Source organism: Myodes glareolus, chromosome 12 (assembly GCF_982192425.1).
Source record: "Myodes glareolus chromosome 12, mMyoGla1.1, whole genome shotgun sequence".
In the NCBI taxonomy this organism is placed as follows: Eukaryota; Metazoa; Chordata; class Mammalia; order Rodentia; family Cricetidae; genus Myodes; species Myodes glareolus.
The window spans coordinates 31,837,839-31,854,881 of record NC_142037.1 but is presented as its reverse complement, the minus strand read 5'-3'; the positions used below and the strand labels follow the sequence as shown (position 1 = coordinate 31,854,881).

Below are 17,043 nucleotides of genomic sequence, written 5' to 3'. Positions count from 1 at the left end.
TTCAATTTGAGACAATGACTACATTTGTATTTTAAAAGAGCACACGGCGTTCTGCAAGGAGTATGCCCCAGGGTTGAGGATGTGGCGTAAGAGATTACTACCTGGCATAAGAGATACTGGTTTCTATCTCTAGTACTACAAAATGAAGGAAGAGAGGGAAGGAGAAAGGGAGGGAGGAAGAGAGCGAAGGAGGGAGAGATGGAGGGAGACAGGGACGAAAGAAAGAAGAAAGAGGGGATAGAAGCAAAGGGCGTCTAAAAGCAGGTGGGCTTGAAGAAGAGATTTATGCTCAAAGATGCTTGGGAAATGCTTGGTTAAGCAATGCCCAGGACTGGATTGTGGCTCGGTGGTAGGCATTTTTCTATAATGGGGAGACCCTAGGTTCTATCCTGAGAGCACATCCACCCCCAGCCCTACCCTGCACATCACAAGCACATTCTTCTACTTCTCAGAACCCTCAGTGGGCTGTTTTGCCTGATGAATTGCTAAAACAGGGCCACAATGTGGCATTTTTCATTTGCCTAAAGATATCCTCCATTTGTTGCAGGGCCTGTTAATTTTGTGGCAAACCTAAGGCATGCTTCCCTCACACCGTGACCCCTAGACTCTGTACCAGAGCAGAAGAGACTGAGAGAGGAAGAGTGTGGGAGATGGGCTGTGGGGGTGGGTAGCTATAGTGGGAGGGAAATGTGGACTTGGACGGACAGAGTGTTCTTAGGAACAGATAAGTCAATAGATACGTGTCCATCAGGAAGGTGGAGTAACAGAAACTGATCGCTAATTAAATGTGGGGAGGGAGTGAAAGGAAGGAGACAAAGATGACTCAAACTTTGGCTTGGGCAGCAGAATGGGTGCTGGCATCATGTGCTGGGATGAGAGAGGAAGCATCCTGAGATTTCAGCCTCGTGTGCTGTGTTTGGAATCCTTTGGAAACACCCCTATGGAGGAAGGTGGGTCTGCAGCTCAGAAAGACAGCACCTAGACAAGAGGGTCTGGGTACCGCCATGCAGCGGGTGGCATGCTAGAACACCAGGCCATCTATGAAGAATGAGCAGAGTAAGAGAAGGCTTCCAGAAGCCAGATTTCAAAGAGCTGAGAGAGAAAAGGTAGTCAAAGAAAAGAGAAATCAACAGAGGCAGGGGAGCCCAAGACAGGAGTGGTTGGCAGTGTGAGATGATGCTAAAGAAAGTCTTCAGATAAAGCCAATAATAGACTCACTGTCTTCAGGACTGCATGTCATTGATGACATTTTTTTTATGGGCAGTTTCAGCACAGGGGGCCCTTGGCACATGGAGAGAGAGTTAGCCAATATAGCAGAGCACTTTTGAACATGAAAGGCAGGAAAGAGGGAAGACAGTAACACCATTACCAGCAAAGGGTTATCACACAGTCTTAAACGGAGAAGGCACATGGCAGGTTTGAGGCCCTGAGTGCTCCCAAAGTGACAATTAAACTCATGTTAATAATTTTCTTTTAACCCCATCTCGTGGGAAACATTGATAGAATGTATGATGTGAAATTACTTTTTTAAAGGATGATGTAGGTTACAGGGTGGAGATGTGGGGGAGGCAAGTATGGCTGTAGGCAGAGGTCTGTGGAGAGACGGTAACAGCGTCGGGTAGAATAGCCACGGATATGATAATACTGATGATGACACTAATGTTGGTAGGAATGACGGCAATGGCGGTGGGCGGTGATGGTGATGATGGTGATGATGGGGTATTGATATTGGCGATGGTGGCAGTAGCGATGATGGTGGTGATGATGGGGTGGTGGTCCTGGTAACGGTGGTGGTGGTGATGCTAGTGGTGGTGATAGTCAGAATGGTGTTAGCAGTGATCAAGGTGACAGTGGTAACAACAGTAGTGATAGCAGTGACTGTGATGGTGACGATGACGATGGTAATGGTAGTGACATTGGTAGCGGTGACGAATGCGGTAATAGAAGCTAGCGCTTTCGTTTGATAGAAGCTAACCCCCACATACATGTTATCTCACTGACTTCTCAAAAGGCCCCTCTGAAGCACATACTGTTATTATCTCGACTTTCTATTTAAGGCACCTCAGTGCAGAGGAGTTCAGCAAATAGTTAGCTAAGTGGTGGGTTTTGTTTTCAAACCCAGATAATCCACCTCCAGAGTGTACACTCTTAACCAGTTCAGTCTACAGAAAGAACTGACTGCAGCTCAGAGAACAGAGGGGTTGGAAGGGCGAGACTCCGGCGATGGATCAGAAATGCTGGACCACGGAGGAAGCATGAAGAGCCGCAGCCTGCCTCAGGTAGACAGGACTCCATTCCCTAAGATCGACGCTGGAGGAAACTGGCTGGAGAGCAGGGCATCCTCCACCCAGTTTTGTCTCTTTGAGTGTAGTTGAGGAGCCTTCCTAGTTTCAATTGGCAACAGTGAAAACACCATTAGTAGCTGATTCTGGAAAGAGCTTGGTAAAGAATTTGGACTGGTCAGGTCATAGATAGTCACTGAGTGGAACCCTGACCGTGGATCAGACCACACAGAAAAGCATCCTGAATATTCTGTCTTCCATCCCACAAATATTGTTGGGTGCCTCCAATGCCTGGCACCTGCACATTGGACACTGGCACTCTCCAAACCCGGGTGAATTCCCTGTTCTTGTATGGCTTCCTGACCAAGGCTATGATATTGACTCATGCCCATGAATGAATCTTTAAAACACAATACAAAAGTGGTTTGATAGATAGAAACAGAACATGGGCAAGCATGCAATGCAGAGGACGTACCAAGGTACCACCTTGATCCAGGTACCAAGGATCAATTTTGCTCAGTGCCTATTTGAGTACATAGTCCCCAGGTTGTGTGGGGATAGGGCCCAGGCCCAGCATCCTTGCCTTGGATTCTCCTGAAGTTACTGGTCTCTTCTTCCCCTGATTTCTAGCCCTTTGCTCTCCTCCCCCATTATGTGGTCTTGACTTCAGAGAATTTTTCTGTTTCACTCTATGTCTCGTCACCATCCTCCCAGTTCTCAAAACGCTGCCAGCCCTTTCCGACTTGCCAAACACATCTCCCTCTGTAAGAACAGTGCCGCAGCTCCAGCCCTCTCTCTCTAGCTGTGTGTGATGCAGCAAAGCAGCAGAGACTTGCTCTGCACAATGCACGTTAGTGTTGTGGTTCCACAGCATCCTTACTGCAGCAGACTGCAAATTTAAAGTTTTTTTTTAAATTTTATTTATATTTTACATACATTGGCGTTTTGCCTGCACCTTTGTGAGAAGGAGTCGGATCCGCTGGAACTGGAGTCACAGCTGTGAGCTGCCATTTGGGTGCTGGGAACTGAATCCCGTTCCTGTAGGAGAATAGTCAGTACTCTTACCTACTGGGCTATCTCCAGCCCCAGCGATTTCACGTTTTTAATCTAGGTTCTCATCTTCCTTCTGTATAAATGTGAATGCCTCGCCACCTTTTCTCAGTGCGGAAACAAAGCTATGGCAAAGCAGGTGTGGCAGCGCTTATCTCTGATCCCAGCTCTCCAGAGGTGGAGGCAGGTGGATGGTGAGTTCCAGACCAGCCTGGGCTACACAGTGAGACCCTATCTTTAGAACAGAAGAGGTCTGAAAATAATCGCCGGCCTTTGTGCCTAAGTCTTCACAGAGAGTAGGGAGCTGCTAAAGAGACCTTAAGTGCTTGGATGAGAAGCGTGTTCGACCCTTCCCCAAAGGGAATCCCCACTTTCCTTTGCTTTAATAGTCACAGAAAATTGTGTTCACTGGGAGCTGACTCTCTGTGGCTGGTGGGGGCCATGGAGGCTTATGTTATTATATTTCCCTTTAACGTGATAATTTGCTAGTCTGGAAAAGAGATTAAGATAACACCTTGCAAATGAGTAGCAAGGATGTCAGCTGCTGGGAACATTTTTTTTCTCTCTTCTTTCTCATACTTCTTGCCTTTCTTTCTTCTCTTACCCCATTCCCAACTCATTTGCAGTGTGCATGCACAGTTTGCCAATCCAACCATGAACTGGAGGATAAATTTTATGATCCCCTAGGTCTAAGTGTCATATTCCTCTCTAATCAGCAGCACACTGAAGGGCTAACTCAACCTGTCTTGTCCTTCTGGCTGATGCCTGCTGATCCATTCTGTGCCCAGCTCTGCCCATCCTTTGATCTTCTTCTCATGTGGGACTGCATTAAGGAAAGGACAGGCTTGTGCCTGGGATACCATGTATCCCAGAGCCCATGTGTTGATATTATGTATCTCAAGAATTACCAGAGCCCGGCACCATCTCCGTCCTAGATCCATTTTTCAGCCCCTCCCAGATACAAATAAGTGGTCAAGATTTATTCTTACCAGGTTTAGCAGCTGATAACTGTAATCTCAGCATTTGGGAAGCTGAGGCAGGAGGATTGCTGTGGATTTGAGACCAATCTGAGCTACATAATAAGTTCTGGGCTAGCCAGGGCTGCAAAGCTAAACTCTGTCTTAAAAGGGGCAGAAATGGAAAGATGGCACAGTAGTTAGAGCGCTGCTTCTTGCAGAGGATCAGGTTCTATTTCCAGAACCCACATGGTGCCTTACAAGTCTGCAACACAACTTGTAAGGGATCTGACTCCCTCTTCTGCCTCTGTGGGCGCCAGCCACTCTTGTGGTGCACATCCATGTATTCAAGACATGCACTCAGACCACATAAAATAAATACGTCTTTAAAAAAATTAAAAAACGAGAAGGAAAGAATTCATCTTGATTTTATCTTGAACTGGAACTTTCTGGAACCTTCCTTACCCTATCCAGATGTATCCTTTCCACCCCAGTGAGCTCTCCGGGTGGCAGGGGTTCTTTGGGTGTTGCTTGCCTGGCAGGTAAGGGGAGCAGAGTCAGTTCCCCAAAGCAGCCTGCTCTGCACCCATTTTCACTCACTACTGTCACCAGTGAACCCCCACAAGCCTCCCAGAATCCCCAGAAAGAGGAGATCCAGATATCGTGACACAGTCCGGCTCTATACTTATGAAGACGCTTATATCCCAGGGGCTTCAAGTTTATACCTGTTACCTAACTAAACACAGGGTGTTATGGGTGAACGTTTATGCATCCCTTGATCCATATCTTTAAGATCTAATCCCTAATATGATCGATATGAAGGCAAGAACCTTTAGGAAATGCTAGCACTGAATGCTGGTGTGTGCCTCCAAAATACCTATGCTGAAACCTAATGCTTACTCCGACAATATGGAACGGAGAGGCCTCTGGGAAGGTGGTTAAATCATGAATGGCATTAGAAGTGCCTAAGAAGTTGAGGGCCGAGTGACCTGGTTCAACAGGGAAGGTTGCATGCTGATCTTGCTGAAGATTAAAATTTGGTTCCTATCACGCGTATCAGGTGACTCACAGCTGCCTATACTCCAGGCCCAGGGTATCTGACAACCTCTTCTGGCCTCCGCGGGCACCATACTCAGGTACACATCTCCTCCTCCCCTATGCACATAATTAAAAATGAAACTTTAAACATCATTTTAAAAAAGATATTGAAGAGACTACTCTGCTGTGTGAAGACTGAGCAAAGGTGCCATCTTGGCTGAGGTTCTTTGTCGCCTAAGCATTCCTCTCTTCTCTTCTTCAGAGGCTACGAGGGCAATGCCTTAAGGTTTTTGGAGGCACAGCAGGAAGAAGGGAGAAGCTATTCCTAGGGGAAGGTTTGGTCCATATCAGGCTAGCCCCCCACATAAGAGCAGCCCATGAAGCATGCAGGAAAGAGCCAGTCAGGAAACCACAGAACAGTACCACACTGTGACATAAAAAGAGACACATTCACACACACTTCCTCTTTCTCTGTACCCCTTCTCATTTCCTGTGTGTGTTACCAGCCCCTCACCCATGCGGGCACCCACTGCAGTGAGGACAAAGAAGATGGGAGACCTACTGGGTAGAGACCAGCTAGAGCTCATCTGTGTGCATAGACTCATGACGTCTGCAAATGAGGAGTCAGGTGTCTGTGTGGTTGTTCTATTTTTGATCTGAGGGTTTCATGGTTGAATGCCCTCCTTAGAGTTCTTATCACCTTGGAAGGAATGCTTTTGGAGTGATAAGTTATGCAAACTTTAGTGTTTTGCTCTGCAGAGTCTCTTTGAAAATTAGCTGTAGTACGAACCAAGGACTCAGAACTTATATAGCTGTTGTCTTTGTTTCCTAACCCTGCCCTAACAGACTACTAGAAACCAACTATTAAAATGACAGAAATGGTTCTCTCGTAGCTCGAAAGTTCCAAGGGCAGGTGTCAGAACCTCACGTCCTCTTCTCCTCCCTGCCTCTTCCCGTGTCTGATGACCCTTGGTATGCTAGCATCTCCCCCATTCCACCTCTCTATACATACTGCTGTCTCTTCCATAGTTTTTATAAAGATACCCTTGATTAAGAGACACACAGAGAGTCAGAACGACTGTTAACTGAGTTGCTTAACTTAATTATATCTATATAGACCCCTTTTTTCAAATGTGATCTAAGTTTGAGTACATGGGCATGTCTTCCTGGAATGTTCAATGCCCTATTAGCCATCTGTTTGGATCACTGGTGTTACATTCAGGCATGTGCAGCAATGGCACACAGATGTTCAGAGATTAATATAAGCATGTTTCATATACATATGATCTTGATACTCAGCTTTTGATGCTGAGTTCAGTGGTACCCAAATTTTCAATGTGGTTTACAGTCTTCCATAATGTTCTCTTGCTCACCCGCCTACTCTCCATCTTCACGGGGTGTCCAGGTCTTAGGCAGATACTCAAAGCTCATCGTCATCTCTTGAATCTCTTCTTCTAGAAACTAGTTAGAATTCTACTGTGTCATTGTCACCGTTACTAGGACACGAAACTCGGATTTCAGGGTGGATGTGGCCATCGGTGTTAAACAGCCATGTAACATGATGGCTGGCTTGTTGTGGTATCTGTTCCCGCCCAGCACTCCACAGCTAGCAATTCCCAAGGAAAAATCACACACAGGACTCCATAAGGTTATAAACTGATTGGCCCATTAGGTTAGGCTACTTATTAGTTCTTATGACTTATCTTAACCCATTATTCTAACCTATGTTAACACATGGCTCAGTACCTTTTCCAGCGGGGCAGCTTACATCTTTCCTCTCCAGTGGTCAGGGCAGAATTGCAGAGGAAGTTTCCTGCTTCCCAGAATTCTCCCAGTCTCTTTGCTCCACCCCTCTTCCTGTCTGGCTTTTCTGCCTATACTGCCTGCCTGGCCAATCAGCGTTTTATTAAAATATGATTGACAGAATACAGACAATTCTCCCGCATCACAGCCACACATAGCAAACAATCTTTTGCCCTGTTCTAGTTAGGGTTACTATTGCTATGAAGAAACACCATGAGCAAAAGCGAGTTGAGAAGGAAAGGGTTTACTTGGCTACTACTTTCATTCACATCATAGTCCACCACCAAAGGAAGTCAGGGCAGGAACTCACACAGGGCGGAAACCTGGAGGCAGGAGCAGATGCAGAGGCTGTGGAGGGGTGCTGCTTACTGGCTTGCTCCTCACAGCTTGCACAGTCTGCTTTCTTATAGAATCCAGGACCACCAGCCCAGGGATGGCCCCACCCTTCATGGCCTGGGCTCTCCCACATCAATCACTAATTTAACCATGCTCTGCAGGCTTGCCTACAGTCCAGTTTTATTGAGGATATTCTCTGAATATAAGCTCCTTCCTTTCCAATGACTCTAGCTTGTGTCAGGCTGACATAGAACTAGCCAGCACGTGCCCCAAATGTCAACAGTTGACACTCACTGATACAGATCATCAAGCACTATAACAAAAGTGAATACTCTAGGGACATCCTCCATAGCAAATAGCTCTCTGCACCCCTTAATTCTGAAGCAATTCATGTGACCCATCACCCGGGCCAACTTCACAATGAATTATAAAATCATAACTTTAAAAGATATCTTAGTAGGGGGAACTTTTTTTTTGTACAAAAAAATATATGAACCTGCCTGGTGCTTTCCTGTCTGTCTTTTCTTATTCTTTCTTCCTCCTGAAGCTCATCTCAGCGTTAAGAGCTCTTCCTTGTGACATATTAACAAATCAGAAGTTGAATAGACTGGGTCTATATTTAACAGAGTATTTTTATTTTTGAAGACAACCCTTATGTTCTAAGTCAATTAAAGAAAAGATAAGTCTCTTGTTACTGCCTCAGCCTTTTAACTCTTTTTCTTGGCTTTCTACCTTCCATCTCCATGTAGAGCAAAAAAGAAAAGGAAGACACTGCGGTATTGAGCTTGAATCTTAGGCCCTAAAACTCTTCTAGGACTTTGCTCCAAGCAGAATAAAGTAATTTTCCTGTGCACTATTTCTTCCAGAGGGCAGGTGTGGCCAAATCAACCCTGGGTGTGGCCTAATCATCCTGGGGCTGATTTTATTATCCATCATCTTCCTTCTGTCTGTGCTAACATCCGCATCTGCTCCTGCTATCTTATCATTGCTTATTGTCCCATTATGGTAATTACCATTTATTGGGTGCCTAACGTATCCTAAGCCTTGTCTGAGATCTTTTTGTACCTGGAATCGACATAAGGCAGGCCGCGTGTCAGAAATACTAGTCTGTCATCTGAAAAGAGCTGGAAATAGATTTAAATCTGCACTCTTGTCTCTGGAGGGTTGTCACTGGAAGACTGTTTTTGAGACAGGACACATTTCTTGGAATCTTTAACCAATTGCGAGTTAGAACTCAAAGAGGGTCTCTGCCCATCTGATCCAAGGTCAGCCAGTTGTTTCAGTTCTAATTTGTCAGCACTTTATTAGATTCTGAGGAGTCTTCTCATGAAATACCACACTTAGGGTGGCTGGAGATTCAGAAAGATGTTGTCTCATAGTTCTGAGGTCTTGAAAGCCAACATCAAGGTGTTGGTAGAGCCATGCCGCCTCCAAAGTTGGTGAAGGAATTCTTCCTTGTCTACTCTCCAGGCCTGGTGATCTGCCTTTGGTGTGCTTTGGCTTACAGATCCTTTAGTCAAATCTTGTTTCTTCAAGGCCTGTCATTTGCATTCTTGTGTGCATGTCTCTCCTAGTGACTTAATGTCCCCCTTTATAAAAATGCCGGTCAGATGGGAGTGGGATTACCAAATAAACTCATTTTAATTTGACTAGTTCCCAAAGATTCTATTTCCCAAAAAGGTTGGGAAAAGAAGCAGAGGTTGTGGCTCCAGCATGTCTTTCTGGAAAAACAAAATTCATTTCATAACAATATGCTGCTGGATATACATTTGAAGTTCTTTGGAGTCTATAGAAGAACCAAAAGCCCTGTCAATCCAGGGGAGTAAGAAATGACTTCCCAAAGACCCTCACCATGCTTCCTAGGAATCCAGGGGAGGAACCCAAAATTCTCTCATCTCTGGGGAATCAGGAGCATGCAGGATAGAGGTCTGCATGGAATGACATGGACAAGAACTCTCCTCAAGCATGGCATGGAGGGAAGAACATGGAACTGAACCAAAGGAGCAGATGGGACCAGACTATCTTGGTGGAGGATGGTGGGGACCAGGCTATCTTGGTGGAGGATGTTGGGGACCAGGCTATCTTGGTGGAGGATGTTGGGGACCAGACTTTCTTGGTGGAGGATGTTGGGGACCAGGCTATCTTGATGGACGATGGTAGGGACAAGACTATCTTTGTGGAAGATGGTGGGGACCAGGCTATCTTGGTGGAGGATGCTGGGGACCAGGCTATTTTGGTAGAGGATGGTGGAGATAAAGTTATCTTGGTGGAGGATGATGGGGATCAAGTTATCTTTTGGTGTAGGAGTGTGGGGATCAAGCTATCTTGGTGGTGGGTAGTGGGAGAGTCCCAGCTATCACATTGGGTTTTGTTGCTGTTATTTAAATTAACCTGGCCAAAAATATGAAAAAACTTAAAGAAACTTTAGGAAAATTTGGATATTTATTAAACTAATTGAGCCCGAAGACACAACAAAAACAGAGAGGTCGCTGAGATGGTTCTGAGATGTGATGGTAATGGGAAGAAAAGGGAGAGGGGGAGATCTGATACTTGGATGATCTTCTTTGTGGGATTGTTTAGTAGTGGGAGGATTACATCATTCTGCAATCTCAAACTTGAGGGAATGGGGAGATGAGTCAGTAGGCCAAATGCTTGCCACACAGTCATGAGGACTGGAGTTCAGATTCCTAGCACCTACATAAAAGCTGGTAGTTATGACAGCCCACCTGTGATTTTTGAGCTCTAGAGGCAGAAACACAGCATCCCAGAGCAAGCTGGCTAGATAGACCAGCAATGTCCGAGAGTTCAGGGTGCAAGCGAGAGACCTTACCTCAACATGGGAGGTGGAGAGGGATTATGGAAAACACCTGGCATCAACCTCTGATTCCACATATACATACACCCATGTGGGCATGCATACACACATGTGTGCATGCCACATATAAACCCACGAGCACTAGAAAGCAAGTATGCACAAACCGTGCTAGTTATGACATCACCGATGACATCATCTTATGGGACCTCTCTCCTGAATGTGATCTACCACCAACGGAAAAGTCCCCATATGATGTCTGACTGTAAACCCTCTGGGGTGTGGGGACTAACTCTCCAGACATATTCCTGCTTTGTTTCTGACCTGCAAGTGGCAAAGTCAGAGAACAGAGAAGGAGGGGATGGCCATCTGGAGTCTTCACACTACTTAACAATTTGAATAATGCAACGTGAATCAAGAAGGAAGGAGAACTCTAGGAATACAGATGTTTGTAAGAAAGTACCAGAAGCCTCTTAGAATCTAGGCTGCAACCAAAGGCAGTTAGAAAACCTGCCCTTCAGCACCTGGAAGTCCTGGTATGGGAAGAAGGCAGGGTCTTCCTGGAGCAAAAGGAACCCTGGACGTCTTTCTCTAAACAGCCAGCACGTGTTAAAAGCTCAGGTTCCATATGGCAATTGAGTTAGTAGGGAAACATCATGTACTGTCATTTTTAAGGGATGCTTTACTGACAGAAAAGGAAATATTGACTCACTAATGGCAGCTGACGAGCTGGGGGCCTGGGACCGACACTGCTGCTCCTGCTGTTTGCGTGTGTGAGAACACAGGGGAGGTGGGGCCGGTGGTGGCGCAGGGCACATGAGCTCCCTAACCGGAAGCCTTTCATCCTCCGGCCTGTGCGCATAGGCTTCTCCACGGCTGAGGGTCGTGTGCTCCCTGGAGCCATCGCATCATAGCTCTTCATAGTGTACACGTGGCAGATGGCGGCTGGGGCTTTGAATGCAGAACTGTGTGTAGCTTGATAGGCAAGGCTAGAGGAACACAAGGGGACAGCGTGGCCCGGGGAGTTTGTCATCCTGTTGGAAGATCAGTCCTGTCAGAACTAGATTCACAGCCTAGTTTTGTTTGTTTGTTTGTTTGGTGTGTATGCATATGTATGTATATATGCATATTTGTGTATATATTCATATATGTATGTGCATATATATATATATTACTTTTCATGATAATTACATCAATTCCCTTTTCCCTTTCCTCCTCCTAAACCCTCCCATGGACCCCACCCTGCTGTCTTTCAAATTTATGACCTCTTTTTCTTTAATTGTTGTTGTACTGGTGCTGGTGCTGGTGATGGTGTGTGTGTGTGTATTTCCAAATATATAAATACATACTTACTGAGTGCATATAATGTTGCTTGTGTGTATGTCTTCAGGACTGACTATTCTGTACTGGATAACCCGTTGGTGCGCCCTTCCCTGGGGAAGACGGTTCCTGCTGTTCCTAGCATTCCTTAGTGGCCTGTAGTTTCTTGTCTAGAATTGAGGCTGTGTGAGATCCCCCTTTTATTTTATCATGTCTGTTGGTGTCATCTTTGCTCAGGTCGTGTTTATGCAGCCATGTCCGTGAGACTCCATGAGTGTAACCTCTGACATTCCCAGGAGACCCGGTCTCAGCAAATTCCTGTTCCTCTGGCTTTCGCCATCCTTTCACCCCTTCTTCCACAATGGTCCCTAGCCCTGAGTACAGGATTTGTGTTGGAAATGCACCACAACACTTCATTTTGATTGGTTGTAGTTTCTGTAATGGTCTCCATTTGTTGCAAAGAGGATTTCCTTGATGACGGGCGAGAGCTACCCCTATACCTGTGGGTATAGGGATACATATTTCGGGTGTAGTTAGGGCTTATACTGGTTAGTAAAGTGTTTATTACAAAGTCTCCTCCAAGATCCGTGACTTTACTAGCCTCAGGTGGCTGACTAGGTTTCTAGTATCAGGTATGATTTTTCTCTTATGGTGCTGACCTTAAGTCCAATTAGAGAGCTGTTGGTTACCACCAAGGTTTTTGTGCACCCTCAAGGTTAGAGAGTCATGCTGGTTGTTGCTGTGACTCACAGGCACCAGCTGAATAAGATTATCAGTGGTTTTCCTGCTTTGAAAGTTTGCACTCTGCCTTCTGGTACCATAAAAGCTAATTCTCAAGAAGAAGGCTTTCAGCTCGGGTCCTATTGGGCCCAGTTTCCAAAGAGCATGGTCACACCCTAGTTTGTGTGATAGCATGTTGATGATCTTTCTATGCAGTTATGAGCATCAAATTAATTTCCCCAGGCCATGTCTGAAGAATAGACATGGTTTGCAATGAAGTCCTCACACAATGTGTTTCCACAGTTGCACAGCTAACAGACTTCACGGTTAAGGGCCTGCTTCACCAGAAACCCCTTACCTCAGCTCTTGAGCCACCCACACTTTTACTATAAATTGGTGTGTTCCCACTTCCTCTTCAAGTTCAATAATTTACTAGAACAAGTCAAAGAACTGGGTAAAGGGCCATACTTAAAACTGTATCTTTATTCTAATGGGTACAAATTAACCCCAGTCAATGAAGAAGCACAAAGAACTTCTAAGAGAACCCCAAACAGGAAGCCTCTGTGAACTCAGACTCCACCAACCACTAGGCATACCCATGTGCACGACCAGCTCTCCCAGGTGAGCGTCCTGGATCCTGGATCAGAGGCATATTGCGGCTTCCAACAGAAGGCGTAGTTGACGACGGGTGGGCTCTTGGGCTGCATTGTTCAGCTTGGCCTTCCTTTCTCCTCCCTCCCTCAAGCTCAGGCTAACTCTCAGAATCAAAGGCACAATTTGCAAGAACATGGTTGGTCTTCACAGTCCAAAAAGCCAGTACATGGTTGGCCAGTACCCTGACCCCACCCCACCCACCCCCTTCTGAAACTATGGGCCCTCCGTATGTTAGAACCCCAGCATGAATAACAAAGTCAGTCCTATCACCTGGAACCCAAATATTCGGAACCAAAGACCAGATAAATCCTCTATAATCCAACCCCAGGATTCAGGCTGGTCACATGGCTGGAGGGTGGGGATGCCATTCAGTGAGGCTGTCTGTCCCCAGCAACATCCACATCCACCCTCAGGAAAGAACATACAGCTTGGCCTCTTTCTGCCTTGCCTCATGTGGGCACTTCAGGATGATCGTGTGTAGTTGTTAGGAATGCCCAACATCCTCCAGACATTTTTTTTTCTGGTCCAAAGTGATGTTTCAGACTTACCATGTGCTGCACGTTTTCCTCCCAGCCCTGGAACCCCCTGTTTCTACAAGCGCCCCGGGCCCTTTCCCTGAAGGATGATGCCTGGGAACTAAACGTGGATTTGGTTTGAAATGTGCCTTAGCATTCATTGCTCATTAAGCCCTTTGAGGAAAGACAATTCAAACCACAGCCCCCCCCACACACACACTCTAACTCATACCGGCCACCGTTTCCAAACAATCCCTGAATGCGTGCTCCTCCCTAGCTTTCCCCTCCCCATAGTGTGAATACTTTCCATAAAGTAAGAAGTTCCTATTATTTTCGATACATGTCTCCTTTTGCTCAGCTCCCCTGGAAGTGATCGAGTCCACCATCATTGAGTTATCTCTGTCCCTGGACTGCCTGTGAGGGCCAGCTCCCCAGTCTTCTGGTCTAACTCTTGGCCCTATACCACTTATAAGAGAAAGAAAGGGGTAAAGGGAGGGAGGAGGTAAAAAGGCAGAAGGATAAAACAAAATTTTGTTTTTATAATCTAGTTTAAACCAGACCCTGTTAGAGATTACTGCATTAAAATAATTTTTTTAAGTGTTAACCTTGAACCAAACACTGTTCAAAGAGTTTTAGCTCATTGTAATAAAACCACTTCATTCTGGTCCTAGTACTTCCTCCTTGTTCTAGATGCAAACATCTGAATCTGGAGACGTGTGTAGACAAAATTCCCAGAGAAGTAATGTGAAAATGCAGGAAAAGAGGCGGAGAGAACCAACTGTTCACACCTGTCTTCAATAGTCATTCTCAGTCCCTAAGCCTCCTCCCCACCCCCAGCAGTTCCTTATACAGCTCAAGATCCTCGGCCCAGTAATTCTACTCTTTTGGAATAATTGAAAGCAAATACCAGTGTGTCATTTATACACAGAAACACTTTACATTAACTTGCAAAGTTTCACAACAGTAAAAAAAAATGCAGAAATTCCTTAGGTTTCTAGAAATAGAGGACTAAATGAACATGTTGTTGTTATAAAATAAACTGTTCATTCATACAATAGACCATCACTCATCTCCAAAAAGGAACAGTGAAGCTGGGGACATAGGCCACTGATAGAGCTCTTACCTGCCATATACAAGGCCCTAGGTAACAAAACAAGAGAGAAGAAACGTTGGCAGAGTGTGATGATACATACATACATACATACATACATACATACATATCTGTAATCCTAGCACTTAAGGATCTGAGGCAGGCAGATTGCTAGGTTGGTATCATTCTGGGCTATATAATACCTTGTCTCAAAAAATAAATAAGTGAAAATTAAAAGAAATTACATACTGATATATCAACAGTATGGGCAAATCTTAGACATTATGCCAAGTGAAAGAAGTTAGACAGAAAAAAGTACCATATATTAATAATAATTCCATTTATATGAAATTGTAGGGTAGGCAAAACTCACTGAAACTGAGAAAGAGGCTGGTGGCTGATGTGGAAGTGGGAGTTAGCCATAAGGGCTGACCCAGACAGAGAGCTGTCTAAAGAAGTGGAGATGTGTATCTTAATTGGTGTGTGGATCATGTGAGTGTTTTGTACGTCGGTATTGTATGGCTAAAACTTATAGTTTTATTTTAAGATTTTAAATATATATGTTTTATATAAATATATATGTATATGCATATATATAGAACCTTATTTGTGTGTGTTTATGTGTGTGTGTATGTGTGTGTATACATACACATTACCTTAAAGAAGAACTGTGGAGAAAGATCGTGATTGAGGAGTGAGTCGCAACATCTGGTCTTTGCTGAAGCTGGACTCATGCTCAGGAGGGCTCTTACACCCCTGCACTTACTTTGCACGTCTTAGAGACTTTTCAGTTCCACATTTCTTAGGGTTCCTAGCTATTACAAAATGAGGGGCTAGCTTAATAGATTTCAATTTTGTAACGGGGGGGGGGTCGCTTCTGGATTTCAGTACCAGAGGAGGGAACTTCAGTGGCGACATGAGGCATTCTGGGTAAAACATCAAGGTGACCACGTGGGCAGAGATGAGCGGAGGCCAGGAAGAGAAGCCGGTGGAGATAAAGACAGCCGCCCGCTTCACAGCTTTGCCCTGATGTGCTCATCCATCGCTCTCTGGAGGCACTGGAGGATCGTGTCACTCACTGCCAGCTTTAGCTCTGATTTCAGAGCTGATGTTCAGTTGCTGGCCCGTGCTCTGCTCCCCTGCGCCCCAACCCCGTGCATCTCAGAGACCGGTAGCAAGTTTCTCTGATAGACATTATCTTAGTAGGCAAGGAGTTTTGTGATTGAAGGTCTTCTAGTCCATGGAGTTCAAGAGAATTGGAAGGAGGCAGCTGGACCAAGACTCCAGGGTGTCTAAGTCATTGCATAAATTGGACATTCTTTTAAACTAACATTACTTAAATATTAGTCTTGACATTTTCAGAGAAAAAGAAACACACTTTCTTCTAATTCCAATAAAGGAATTAATTGCATTTTGCTTACTAAATTGGGCAACTTCTTGGGAGGCATGTTTAAAAAAACATACAGTCTAAACAATGAAATCTCCCTCCTCTCTCTGGACAGACTGAAGCCTCCAAGCTGGGATAGGCTGGTTTAGGCCAGAGTAGGCTGGTGTAGGCTGGTATAAACTGATGTAGGCTATTGTAAGCTAGGGTAGGCTGGTGTAGGTTGATGTAGGCTGGGGTAGGCTGGAGTAGGTCCGTGTAAGCTGGGTAGGCTGGTGTTGGCTGGTGTAGGCTGGTGTAGGCTGGTGTAGGCTTATGTAGGATGGGATGGGATGGGTAGGCTATATAGACTGAGATAGGCTAGGCTAGTTTTTGGTAAGCTAGGGTAGGCTAGGGCAGGCTGGGGTAGACTGGAGTGTGCTGGGTAATCATGCATTTCAGACTCAAGGCTCACATGGGTCAGTGCCTGTGAGGTTTTAAATCTGTGCCCAGGGAACTGTGCCCTGCCAGGAATGGGTTCAGCTCATCCACTGGATGTGGACCCATGTGAGAGATGTGGGCACCAACAACAAAGTGGGCTAGTCAGGGCCTTACCGATGGGCTTCCAGGCAACCCCGCAATGGATCGTCATGCTCTCTGTCTGGGCCAGAAGGTGGTGGTACTGAATTGTGGGGTATGGAACCTTCTGGAACTGTGGGTAAAAGAACAAAAAGAGCCCTCCCCAAGAGAAAACATAACAAGAAGGCTAGTGCCTTTCTGTCAGTTTTCCTGAGATCGTGCTTCTGTGTGGGCAATGTGCCACTCGGCTCCTCAAAGTCGTTCTCATTCTTCTCCCTCCTCTAGCTCTGCGGTGCCCTGAGTCAGCTTGGCAAAGCAGCTTGGCAAAGCAGAACACTCGGGTTCAAAGGTCCAGGGCTCACAACACCAGCTTAGCTCCAGCATCGGGTTTCTTTGCCAGCTATCATGCAGTGGTGACACGCGCTTCCTTATGTCACGTGGACTCAGTGAAGTCATGTGTGGGAAAGACCTAGCCGAGCCTGGCCCTGTACTGCAGCCTGCTGGCTAGACTGGAAACTGTCCAGA

The 17,043-nt window shown here is 45.7% G+C and overlaps 1 protein-coding gene across 6 annotated transcripts in view; it reads left to right on the top strand.

Annotated features, from left to right (window-relative positions):
- Ptk2b (protein tyrosine kinase 2 beta) overlaps positions 1 to 17,043 on the top strand; it is a 126,844-nt gene that overhangs the window by 71,301 nt on the left and 38,500 nt on the right. The window lies entirely within an intron of this gene.